General features: G+C 40.1%; 1 protein-coding gene across 5 annotated transcripts in view; it reads right to left on the bottom strand.

Moving 5' to 3' along the window:
* PIGN (phosphatidylinositol glycan anchor biosynthesis class N) overlaps positions 1 to 13,542 on the bottom strand; it is a 491,207-nt gene that overhangs the window by 328,802 nt on the left and 148,863 nt on the right. The window lies entirely within an intron of this gene.

The following is a 13,542-nucleotide window of genomic DNA, read 5'->3' as shown; positions in this document are numbered from 1 at the left end:
TTAAAGCCTTTTATTAATATGTAATTTTCTAAAATAAAATCACTATCATCACACTAGAAGTACATTTTAACTTCGATTAACATCACAAAAAACATCTAATAGCAAATTAGTTTCAAGTCAGCATGTTCCTCTTATTAAAAAGAAAATAATTATTAGTATTATGTAAAAATTGAACAATGTGGCAAATTAGCAACAACTTTCACTTTATTTATGAATAAGCACATAAGTGTACAACTTTTATTGTACAACTTCTCACAATAAAAATATTGCACAAAGACAGCATAGATTTTGCTCATGTGAACTGTTGTCAGAAATGGCTCAGATTTTCCATGATATATAGATCACCTTTTATCATATCTGTTCAGCAGTATGAGGCGATAATATGAAGCATTATTCACTTAATGTGCATATAAAACTGCAACACTTTGTAGATGCAAAAAATGAAAAGCAGTAACAAAGTCTAATAGCCATAGGCAAAAACCCATTTCAAGTGTAAAGCAGTCACATATCATGTAGCACTGTCATTTTGTGTCAAACAGACTGCTTTTGCCTTGCCAACATTTTACTGCAAACCAGATGTTAGCACCACATATTCATCTTACTGCTATATAATGAGGATTGTGGAGCAGATACAATGATCAGAAATGTGTAGGAGTCAGTCATTAGGTGGCTGACGCTCTTGCTCTCTAATGAAGAGATAAAACAGTTCAATGATATTGATTTACTTAGATGACTTATTTACAGTCTTTGCCGCATCATCTTTTACTATATATCAGTCTGACATTTACAAGTGTGTACATAATCTCTTAATGCTGGACTTCGGTTTATTCTTATGACAAATTGCACATATGAATGTTATCATTAGCCACCTATTGTACATTGCTCCTTTTAATTTACCACTTTACAGATCTACCCCACTTTCCAACAGGTATTTTTCAGCACAAAAGTGCATTTAAATAGGTTAATTAAATTACATATCACCCTCGCAATAAAGTTAGATTGGGATCTAGTGTTGTGCTAGTTTTATATAGAGGTTGTTATTGGTAGAATCTGTATGGTTGCTGTAGGGGGATCTGGTCAAAATACAGACAGATGGGATGGCAGCGCTTAGAATGCTGGCACCGGAATCCCGACACCTGTCGGAATCCTGGCGCTGGCATCCTGATGTAAATACTGAGGTTAGGGGCTAGGTAGTAGGGGGAGGGTTAAGGTTAGGAACTAAGGGGGGAGGGTTAGGTTTAGGGTGTGGGGAGGGGGAGGTTAGGTTTAGGCACCAGGGACAGAGGGTTAGGGGTAGGGAGAGCTGGATGGTTAGGATACTGACCGACAAGTGTTGGTATGCTAACCCTGTCGGGCTGCCGGCATCAGGATTCTGACCACCGGTAACCTCAACGCCGGTATCTCGTACCCAACCTGCTGTAGGTGTCAGCGGAAAGTGAGATAGATGTCAGTCCACACAGACACCCTTAACCAGTATTATAGTATTTTAGTAACAGTGGTAAACACAGGGTTAATGCGGCGACAGCGGTAGGCAGTAATAACAAGTCTCTGATGGGAGCTATGTGCTGTGTATACATATGGCACTATGATACGGAGCTCGTGCATGCATTACCTGGGAGGAGACAGCATAGAAGTGCTTCCATCTCCAACACCGCCCCCCCTCCTTCATTCCTCTACACTCAGGGTGGTCTCCAGTTACACATATATATTACACTTTACCTAGAACTTTCTCAGTGAAGCAATGTGCTTTGGCCATCCATAATACTTGGTACTAAAGGAAAAGTCAACTGAACTATGTTAATAGTCTCATGCTGACTAAGAAGACTTAGGCCCTCATTCAGAGCCGTACGCTCTGAGCAGAGCGCACGCTCTGAATGAGGGCCGGGCTCCATTTTCATGGAGCGTCCTCCTGGACGCTCGTATAGCTGTGGGTCACCACCCACAGGCTATACGAGCGTGCTTTGTGATGGCCGCGATGGTCGAGACCATCGCGACCATCGAAATTGCGAGCCGGAGCCTGCGGTTGAGGTTTTCAACCGCAAGCTCCGGAGTGATTTTGGCTCTATCAGAGCCAAAATCACTCCCACTGACATCACTAGTGATGTCAGTGGGCCGGCTTCTGACGGGAGGCGTTCCCGTGGGAACGCCCCCGTCAGGGAGGCACGCCCCCGGCACGCCTACCAAAGGGGGCGTGCTGTCAATCAACATTGACAGCACGCCCCCTTTGATCGGACACAACGAGCGAAGGACTTTCCTTCGCTCGTCGCGTCTGGCGCATGCGCACGACGGAGCTCCCTCCGTCGTGCGCATGCTCAGTGCATAACATCGACCCACTTGCGAGCGGACAGCCGCTCGCGAGTGGGTCTGAATCAGGCCCTTAATTCACACAAAGGGCTCTATTTACTACAATCCGCATATTGAATGCGGATTGTAGTGTGATATTACCGAGTGAATTCGCATTGCGAATTCAGGTAATATCACAGGGATTTACTATAAATCCCTTGCAGGGACAGAGCTTGCGATAAAGCTCTGTCCCTGCGGATCCCATCCGCACTCTAGTCGCGGTATTTTCGGAAAAAATACCGCGTCTAAGAGCACGCGCATGCGCCGACCGACCACCGCTACTACCCCCCACCGACGCTAAGCCCTGCCCCCCGCGATCGCGGACCCCCGCGACCCCCCCTCCCTTCATTACACTTACCTGCATCCTCCTGGCCTCCGGTGGTCTTCTCCGGGCTTCCCGATCAGGTGATCTCCCATACTGCACTGAGGCCCGATCACCTGATGACCGGGCCCCAGTGCACTGTGGGAGACCAGCTGACCGGAGAGGAGCCATCAACGGAGGCCCGATCACCGGTCCCTGGATTCAGGTAAGTGAAAGAAAAAATGTTTAATTTTTTTTTTCTTTTTTTCACAGCAATCAGCTTGCGGTCTACTTAGACCACACAGCTGATTACTGGTACCGGCTCTCGCCTCTGCTCTCCCCGTTAGAGCAGAGTGGGAGCCCGGTAACCGGGGGAGACCCTGGATAACGCCACCTCCAGGTGGCGTTATTATCACAGGGCTTCCCCCGGTATTTTTTTACAATTTATTTTTAGTAACTTGCACACAGATCACATTTCCCATTACAATTATGGGAAATGCGATCTGCTTTACTAAAAATAAGTGATACTGGGGGTTGGAGTAGAATTTTACTAATTCTACTCCAATTGCCCTGTAATAAATACAGGTGAAACTAAAATAATGTGAAAAGGGTGTGAAAACACCCTTTTTCACTTTATTTTAGTAAAAATAATGTTAATAAATAGAGCCCAAAGTCTCTTAACCATAAGGCTTTCTTGGCTGATTTTGTAAGCGTTATGTACTCCACCTCAGGGGCTACATTGGGTTACTTTCTGCTGGCCCAGCTGACGGCCATATAAGAACAACAGTCATCCTCATCTGATTCCCAGTCGGCATCACAGAAAGTTTCCAACAAAGAATTTTTAGACTTGGAAAAAACTTTAATTTTAAGGAACTTGAACCCTTTAAGTATTTTAGGATTCTTATAATGTAGTCCAGTGTTGTTTCCCATTATTAATTGCTAATGAGCAAACCCAACTCAAAGCATGTGTGATGTCTTGTCGAGTCCCAATACTTGCGTACATTAAACTTACAAAAGCGCTCTGATAAGGACCTTTCTTAAATTCCCCTATCTCTGCCTCACTTGTTGGAGACATGGCTTTTGTAATTGTTGTGCCTTTGTCAATAGAAGTACTGACTGGTTTAGCATCTGCCATTGCATACTTGGTAAGTATTGCCTCAATATAACATTGTTGATCGATTGTCACAGTTCCTACACTGAAGTTTTGTAAAATCCTCAGGCCTAACCGGTGATCTGCAGGTCCTAGGTCCTTCAACTTTAATGTTTATTCCAACAGATGCTTGATACTGGCTTTGTGGTTCTCCTGACCTGTTAACAATAAATCATCCACACATATGACTATGATAAACAATTGTTGCTCTATTGTCTTACGGTATAGACAGTGATCAGTCCCTAAATGCACAAAGTCCATCTCTAAAAATACAGCATCTAGCCTAATGTACCAACAACAACCACTCTGTTTTAAGAAAATACATTTACTTTTTAAAAAGAAAAGGAGTTTTTCCTTCTTGAAACATGCCCTCATTGAAATGCTCAGGAGGTTCTGTATAGATTTCTTCAACTAGTGCTCCATTTAAGAAAGCAGAGTCCAAGTTTAATTGGTACAACAGTAAATCGTGCATGGTAGATATGGCAATGACTAACCATAGTGTACAGTAACCTTGAAATAATCCGTAAAAAATCCCAGATGTTTATTTATATTCTTTAGCGACGAGGGCTTTATAATGGGAAATAGTTCTGTTTATATTTAACTTTTTAGAAAAAACCCATTTGTTTTTCCTGTCTTAAGGTGGTGCTCTCTCCACAATGCAGTTGGCCTGTTTGCTGACACCATTCTGTTCTGGCATGTATGCGATGGTTAGCTGTTGCTCTATGCCATATTTCTTCAATACATGGCTATGCTTTTGTTCTCATATTACCCACAATTATCAGATCTCAAGATTTTCAGTTTTTGACCTGTTTGAGTGTCCAACAAACTCTTGAATTGTGTAATTTTGTTTATTACTTCACTTTTGGCTTTCATGAAGTAAACATGTGTCATTCTCGTCATGCCATCGATGAAAGTCAACAAATGCAGTAACCACTGATCTAATCTATGTCCATCAGACTCCATGTGTCTGTATGCACCAATGCCAAAGATGTGTTAGCTCTGGTTGCTGACTTTGGAAAGGGACCATGGGTTTGGTTAGCCTTTATACAGCTCTCACTTGCTGGTCTCCATACCATTAAGGAGTTTCAGGACATTGTCAAACCCTAGGTTACCTAGTTGCCTATGACACAGCTTCATAGACTTGTCTGAATCAATGGCCATCATCTCACAACACTCCTCAGTGTCTAGGACTTATAGTTGCTGGCACCAGGTTGCTGTTGCTATTACAGTTCCTCTTTTGTTCTTCACAACATCCTTGTCCTCTGTGAAACTGACGTAGAATCCTTTGTCTTCTAGGACACTTATGGTGACATGGTTGGTTCTCAAATCTGGTACAAATAACACATCCTGGATGTTTTACCTTTAATTCTCAGGAGTACCAAGATTATCTAGACATTCGTGGCTGTAAGTGCTTTCTCTCAGATCCATCTGATATGGGGTCACACATACTCAATGATTTGAACTATTATCTATTGTAGCTGAAGTGCCTTGTGGCTCCCGAGGCCATGTACCAGCATTCTTTCTTGTGACTGTCTGTTACATTTAAAGTGGACTCTGAGCCTTATGTCCTATTTTGTGTTATATAAAACCGCTGAACTTTGGTATTTTGGGCTTAGTGTGCTTTGTCAGCAAAGCCGAAACCTCAGCATTTGCCTGAATCAGTATGCATTCTTGAAACTGGAGCAGCTTGGCTCTCCGTTGATAGCTTGATAACACCGGACTCCAATGCAACTAAGAAATCAAATTCAGGCCTCAGATTTTGCAGCAGCGCCATTGCAAAGTCCACCTGGACTCCTACAAATGTCAATTTGCGGAGATATGAACAACATCTTGTCAATGTACTCATTCATGTCTCTGCATGCTCTCAGTTTGGTACCATACGGTACGCCTCAGGTTTAGCCTCTCAACAGACCTTTATCTTCATGCTGTCTGCAAGGCTATCCACGTTGTGTGCTGACATTTTCCCATGAATTATGGAATATAAGTAGTAATTAATTTCTCTACAGACTTGAAAATTAAGTAATTAACTACCAAAATCACAGACTTTACAGTGAATGGCAAAAATATGAAATCCATCTATTCACCACATGACTAACATAGTATACTTGATAGAATGTAGTTATAATCTGGTTTATTTTAAAGTAGAGCTTTAAAGACTCAACTTAGTCAACACCTTTGGAATATTAAGAAGAGACTCACTACACATTCCCTTTAAAATCATTTTAAAATCAAACACAATTGCTCAACAAAAGAGATCACCAAATTTATGGAGATTGGGGAAACCTGTAAACCATAGCCTTTTGAACTTATATTATTTGGGGGTGTTATATTTACTTTATAAATTGGACACAGGAAGTGCGAATCGAGCACTTACAGTAGGGAAGTGCACCGATTTCTTCCAAATAATGTTTATTACTTTTATATATATTTGTATTTTATATATATTATATGCATTATAGCAGATAGGATTATGTCCACACAAGAATTAGTTAGTTTAAAGGCTTTAGAACTTTCCATTTGCACTGCTCACCTGTGACCTGTAAGGAATAGGTCTTCATATTATTTAAGGGAGCTGCACACTCCTGATCACACTGCCTTGATAAAGAGCTGAGACTCGAAATTTGCTTTCTTAGATCGGTAGTGCCGGATCCAGACCTTTGATGCCCCAGAAGCTGCGATAGAGGTTCCGAAGCCTCCACCAATATTCCACTATGTGACTCTGACAAAAATATTTGGTAAAAGCACCAATTTTTTTACCTGTGTAGCAGATTTTGGTTTGCTTTTAGGTGGTGATGTGTTGTGTGAATAAATTAAAAATAATTTTGGAAAGAATTGTTTTATCTTGCATATGGACTAAGGATTATTCACAAAGATAAAGAACAACAAGATATGAATTAAAGCTTCAAGTGAATATATTTCTTAACTACGTGTAAATATCACACATCATATCTTTAAGGGAAGTGATTTAAGCATATGTACATCTCTGTGTTATATCTATTTAGTGCCAGTGCCTTTATCTCTTCCATTTTTGTGTGATGATTTTAAGTTCTAGGGTGGAACTATGTTAAGATTTAGGCAGCTGTGCATTTTAAAGCATAATTTGGCGTTTTCCATCATGTATTAATTACGGATAAGACTTAGAAGAATTCAGCCATCTGATGTTACCAGAAGTAAAAAATTCTTTATGATTTCTGCACATTGCTTTGTCATTTTGAAATATGAAATCTTCATCTGAAAACATTTCTTTTGCAGAGGGAAACATTCTTGTCTTAAGTGTGGTTATATATTTTGCCAAGTTCATCATTCCTTCAACAATTTGAAGATATCCAACACCAGCAGCTGACTTGCATCCCCAGACCAAGGGGTTAAATGTGATAGGCTGCAGGCATCGGCGAGTTACTGTGTTTGTTATGACTGCCTGATGTTTTACAATAGCAGTCATTTAAAAGGCAAAAATCAACCTAGTTTTGCCTTTTAAATGACTGCTACTTTAAAACATCAGGCAATCTCGCACGGAACTCTCTGATGCCTGCAGTCCGCAGGTTATACATTTACTTTCTAAGACTTTTACCAGATGTTCAACTGTACTGATTTATCCAGTCCAGTCAACATCTCCTTTGAACGTATTCTTTTCCCTTGTTTTGCCCTATAATGGTTTCCACAAGTTTTACTAGTTTGTTGGTCCTGATCATAAGTATTACTACAAGTATTATACCTATAGTATTCCTTATTGTGTTGCTTTGTAATGCACAAACTCTTCAATAAAAGTGTATTGTATAAAAAAACACACATAATACTATGAATTGTAGCTGGCATATGTATCTCTTAAAAAAGAAATACTGGGAATAAAGTTGCACATTAGAAATGTTGGCATTCTATCAGACAATAATAGTCTTTCATCTGCTAAGGTTTCCTGGACACATATAAACTTCTACACAGAAAATAAGTCTAAAGAGAGCACTGCTGTTTTGCAGTCTTGCAAGATTTGTTTTACAACAGAACATTTATACTCAATGGATTTTTCTCACAAAATATAAAAGTGAACTATGTACTAGTCATAGGCAGTGTGTGGTAAAATATCAGGACTTCCCCTTGGCTACCCAATAATTCATTCAAACACCACTGCCTTTCAGAAATCCAGCCGCTATGCTCTCAATTAGCACTACTCTTTGGCAGCAAGGTGCAACAAGGTGAAAGATCAACTAAAACTAGTATTCTCCTATAATGTGCCGATGGCAAGAAGAAAAGTTGCAGTCTAAAGTACTGTACAATTTTCAGAGCTAACTTCGGCTCTGCAAGTTGCATAGAAAACTTGGGTACCAATACCACTGCTGAGCACATGGGGGGGTAACTACTATTTTATTATTGGCTGGCTATATCCAGCACGATTTTTAATGTTTGAAAGAGTAACTAGCAAAGAATGTATATTAGAGTTTGTAAGGCACTTTTGGAACCTTGATACTTATATGGTCTTCAGAGTTCTTTCTTTCAAAAGTTAAGTTGGAAAATATAAGTCTTTCTGGACAATATTCCTGCAAGTTAGAACCATTGCTTTGAGACAATGAGAAATATACATAGACAAGGTTCTAAATAAAATTATATTGTAGATGATCTGGCACCAATAGACCAAGTCAGTACATTGAGTGGTCATATAAGTTGATTTCCATTTGTATGAAAAAGTAAAAATGTACAGGCAAAATATTTCTTATTTGTGTAGGACTACGTAGATCTAGTATCTATTCGAGCATAATGTTATATTTTGCATATCATACATTTTTTCATCTATTGTACCTTAGAGTATAACGTGTTATGTTAACTATCTAAATGTTTCAATGCAAAATAAATAAATGCTAAAGTGTTTCCTTAAATACAAATAAAAAAGACTCACGTACTGGAGTATGACACCATATGTATGACACATTGATGATAATTATCTTTACCTTAGTTTATGTATTAAAAAAGTTCTCAAAAAAAAGTGTAGGGTATGATGTATACATGTGACAACTGTAGATCTGACTTTAAATAAAATTTTGCGCTGTAGGGGGAGAGCACACTGTGGCCTAAGCAAATTACTGTAATGAAGAAATTTTAATTGCCTTTGGAACTGGAACCCTGTGTTAATATATTGGTTGACTTGAAAACCCCTTCAAATATGGCACCTACCTGCAATCTTAAAAACACCTGTCCCATTCATATAAGCACCCCCATATACTTGTCCTACATAAATTAACCAATTTTCCTGCACTTTGCACTTTATCTCCCCAAAAACTACAGTTATTTTTGACTAAGTCATTAAGGAGGGTGTCCCAGTTGTTACCCCAACTTTTCACCTGCTCAGGAGGTGGTGAAAATAAATTGGTGCAAAGTCCTACGCAGAATTCGCACCTGCGAAAATCGTGGCTAATAGGATAGCGCAATAAGTGTTTATTCTCATGATAAGTCGTTTTTCCCTATTAATTATTGTGGGACGATGATTCCCTTTAAGTTTAGTAGTTTAATAAAAAGAAGATAACAAGGGCTTAGGGGTACCCTTATTTTAGTATGGTAGCTGGCAGGGGATATTGCCAGGAGGCTTATTACATGGGGAATAGCCATATCAAGAGTTTTGATCAGATTTAGGGCTTTACACTCTATCACAAATAGAACCCTAAATTATTTGAATGTTACTGACTGCCAGTCATATACCAAGATCCTGCATATTAACCCTGCGTCAGGCGCACCGCTGGGACTCCCAGGTTCAGGCGCAGTGCACCTGACAGACGCCTGTTATAAAATCATCATTAGCACCTAATTAACTAAATTCTAACGCTCTTAAAGTGTTCAGTGACCTTAATTAGGATGTACAAAGAGAGAATATATGGAAATCTGATTCACAAAACCACATTTACTAACCTTAAAGCAAGTAAAACAAAAAATACTAAATTTTAAGAGGCGCAGTGTGCCTAAGAGGCCACCCTGGACAAACCTACATATTTCCACAAAATACCCACAACCTTTGTAATTTTCATTTATAAAATGAGCAAAATACACAAAATTGTGAGAAAATAAAAAGAAATACATACCTTCAAAAGTCGGACAAGTTTGTGCGCAATGAGCCTGAGGCGGGCGGCGGGAAAATTGACTAGGGGGTTTCAAACTGACTAGGGGGTTTCAAACAGAACCTAGAGATAGGAAGGTACTAGGAGGGGCAGACCCCTGTGCTCCCTTGCGTTGGAGAGGTGAGCGAGAACAGCTTTGTGGCGCCTGTCAGGCCAGCTGCGCCTCACGAGGGGTTAAGCATAAAGGAAAATAAAAATATTTAAAATGCAAAGGTCATGGTGAACCAACCTTATGGGATATAATGCATGTGCTGGAACATGGATAAAAATTAAATCTTTTGTGTAAGTAACATTTTTTTTAAAACCATAATTCGCCAATTTTTCTACATTTACTTCTAAGTAATATATTTAAATTGCATTGCTCAAACAAAAACATTCCACCTCTAAGAAGTAACTGCATGACATCTAAAAATAAATAAAAAAAAATAATTTGATAAAATCAATTAGAAATTACAGACTGAAGGTAATCAGGACTCAAGTGATTATAAAGAAAGGGTTGCTGATCTGTATTGTGCATTACTGTAGGAAAGGTTACACTGAATGAGTTTTGTCCCAAAAGTGTGCATATCTGGGCGTACTGGGACATTTGTGTGAACTGGAGGTGGCACGTATTGTCCTACATTGTACATCTACTCCCACAGTCTAGAGGGCACTGTACAAACTCCAGTACGAGAGAAACACATCGCACAATCTCTCCGGTCAAATTCCAAAATTAGCACTTAAAATTACAGATGAGCGCCAACCCCTGTGTTTTGGTTTTCAATCTGGATTAACTTTTTGTTTTTACAAAACTACCCTCACGTGCTTTAGTTTTGGATCTGTATTTTTTTTTCCCATAAATTTATAAAAACTGCTAAAATCACATAATTTGTTCTTTTTTTTTTTTTTTTCCTCCAGTATTATTAAGCTCCATAACATTAATTTCCACTTGTTTCCAGTCAATTTTGACCACCTCACAGCTCACAATATTGTTTTCATCCAGTTTAGGCCAAAAAGTTGCAACAAGCTAGCTGGCTGACTAAGCTAAGTGACAGCAGTGGGCGGCACAAACACGTGGCAGTTCAACTTCCAATATGGCACATCAGGAAATAAATGTTTTCATTAATCAAGAGGCCTGAGGGAGATGGAGTATGTATGTAGTTGAAGGCAGGGAAAGGAAGGGTTGATTCATTGTAAATATAATTTAATTTTTTGATTCTGAATCAAATTTATGAGGTAGGAGGGGAGAGATGGGGAGAGCATGGGTGAACAATATGTCCCATGTATTGCACACAAAATCAACTTGGTGGCTCAGAATATTTTTTTTAATTAAAGGGGCATGCAGGAGATGCTGTCTGTGGCCATAAACATTTCTGGACATTTTCGGCATTCAGCAACTGCATGTCGAAGATTTCAGCGGCTGTGGCAATTCAATGTCCAACATCGCACAGCAGGAAACAAATGTTTTCATTAATCAGGAGGCCTGAGGGAGTTGGAGTATGTATGTAGTTGAAGGCAGGGAAAGGAATATCGAGCAATGGAGAGAGCAGGAAACCCAGCTGACAAGATTAGTACAACCCACACACAGGTCTAGTATTTAGAAAATAAAAAAGGAGGGTCAGACAATTTTTATACTAGGATGTGTTTTGGAGACATTGCTGGAGTTGACAACCTTTGCTTCTGTTTCAAAACTTACTTCCACCCACTCCACATTCTTTTCTAAGTATCAGTACTGCTGAGCACTAAAAGGTCAACTTTATGGCACAAAGATTGTTATATACAGTACATCAAGCGTACACCGCCGTGTTTCGCTGGAGATGAGCTTCACCATGCATGAACATACAGGTGTACATGTACCACAGCAATATCTCTAGATGGTAACAACACAAGAAATGTAATGAAAAAAAAAGTGCTTTACGATCAGTGGCGTAACATGAAGGGGTCAAGCACGGCACATGCCCTGGATGCCCTCAGACCCGACGGCGCGGGGTGCGGCGCCAGACGCAGTCCGGAGCATGTGCGGTCCCTGGCACTACACATTAAAACAAACACGCCGGTGGCGGCAGTGTGTTTGATTTAGCACTGCAGCCAGCCAATGAGTCAGCTGGAGCTGGAGTAGTACCCCCAGGGTACTACTGGGGGCACTGTATAAGGGGCACTACTGAGGACACTGCATAAGGAGCACTAATGGGGGCACTGCATATGGGGCACTACTGTAGGCACTGCATAAGGGGCACTACTACAGGGGACATTGCATAAGGGGCACTACTATTGGGGGCAGTGCATAATGGGCACTACTACTGGGAGCAGTGCAAAAGGGGCACTACTACTAAGGGCATTAAAATGCATATGGAAAGAAAAGGAATGTACCCAGTGACGAGAAACAATGGTGTGTCATGTTGACACATCCCATTTTTCAATAGCCATGCCCCTTGTGGTATGTGACCATGTCCATTTTTCATCTTGCCCTGGGCTCCAGATACCCTAGTTACACTACTGTTTACTATACAGACAAAGCAATTTTGTTAACATATTTTATTCTATTTTTTAACATTCCCTCTGGGCTTTTGGCACTACTACACATAGGTAAACTGGACATGTCCACTCGCTCCACTATAGTAACGCTTATCACTCCAGTTGGGAATGATAAATTGTGGGAAAAAGAGTTTGTTTTTTTCATCCATGCCGTAAGTCCTGTTAAATTATAAATGAATCAGTGCTATCACCATATGTTCCTAAATAGGGTCCTAAATCTTACTATTTTTGAAACAGAGAATGCAAAATATCACCATGACTCTAATTCAGGGGTCTTCAAACTTGGCCCTCCAGCTGCTGTGGAACTACACATCCCAGCATGCACTGCCACCTTTTTGATATAACAGCATGCTAAAACTATGTGCAGTGCATGCCTGGATGTGTAGTTCCACAGCCTCTGGAGGGCCAAGTTTGAAGACCCCTGCTCTAATTCAATGATGTTTGCTTTCCACAATTTATTTTACTGTTCAATCAAAGAACATCAGCAGCGTCCGCCTCTGCATCAGGCGCTGTATGTGTCTGGTGTATTCTTAGGATACAAAAAATTATATATTTTGCATTTAATAATTAGATTAATGTAAAAATAAAAAAGAAAACCACTGAAGACACTAAGGGGTAAATTTACAAAACTGGGAGTTTTTAGAAGTGAGTTTTAAAAGTGATAGCATCCAATCAGATTCTAGCTATTATCTTCTAGAAGGTGCTAGTTAAATGTTAAGTAGAATCTGATTGGTTGCTATGGGCAACATCACTTTTAAAACTCACTTCTAAAAACGCTCACTTTAGTAAATTTACCCCCAGTAATACAGGTGCTCCCTCCTTAAGAGCACCTGTACACCTATCCTTGCCATTTGGGGTGATCACTACAACGGCCCCCTGTAACCAACACGGATTGGAGAAATTTCTATTCAAAGACCAGGAGACCATCAGTGTAGCGGCTCTCCTGGACCTAAGGAGATGCTTGCCGCAGCATACGGAGCAGAGTAAGTGCTTATACAAGATTTGGAAATCCATTACACCAGTTGCACTTCCCTCCGTATGGAGACTTTATACTTAACTTGTGTCTTTCAAGTGAAAACTGTGGACTCAAGACTTTTTCACCATTATTTTTTGGATTGCAATCCGGTGAGCTATAT

Source organism: Taudactylus pleione, unplaced genomic scaffold, assembly GCF_031769625.1.
Source record: "Taudactylus pleione unplaced genomic scaffold, aTauple2 ptg000116l, whole genome shotgun sequence".
Lineage (NCBI taxonomy): Eukaryota > Metazoa > Chordata > Amphibia > Anura > Myobatrachidae > Taudactylus > Taudactylus pleione.
The sequence above is the reverse complement of the archived record's forward strand: the minus strand, read 5'-3'. Positions and strand labels throughout refer to the sequence as shown.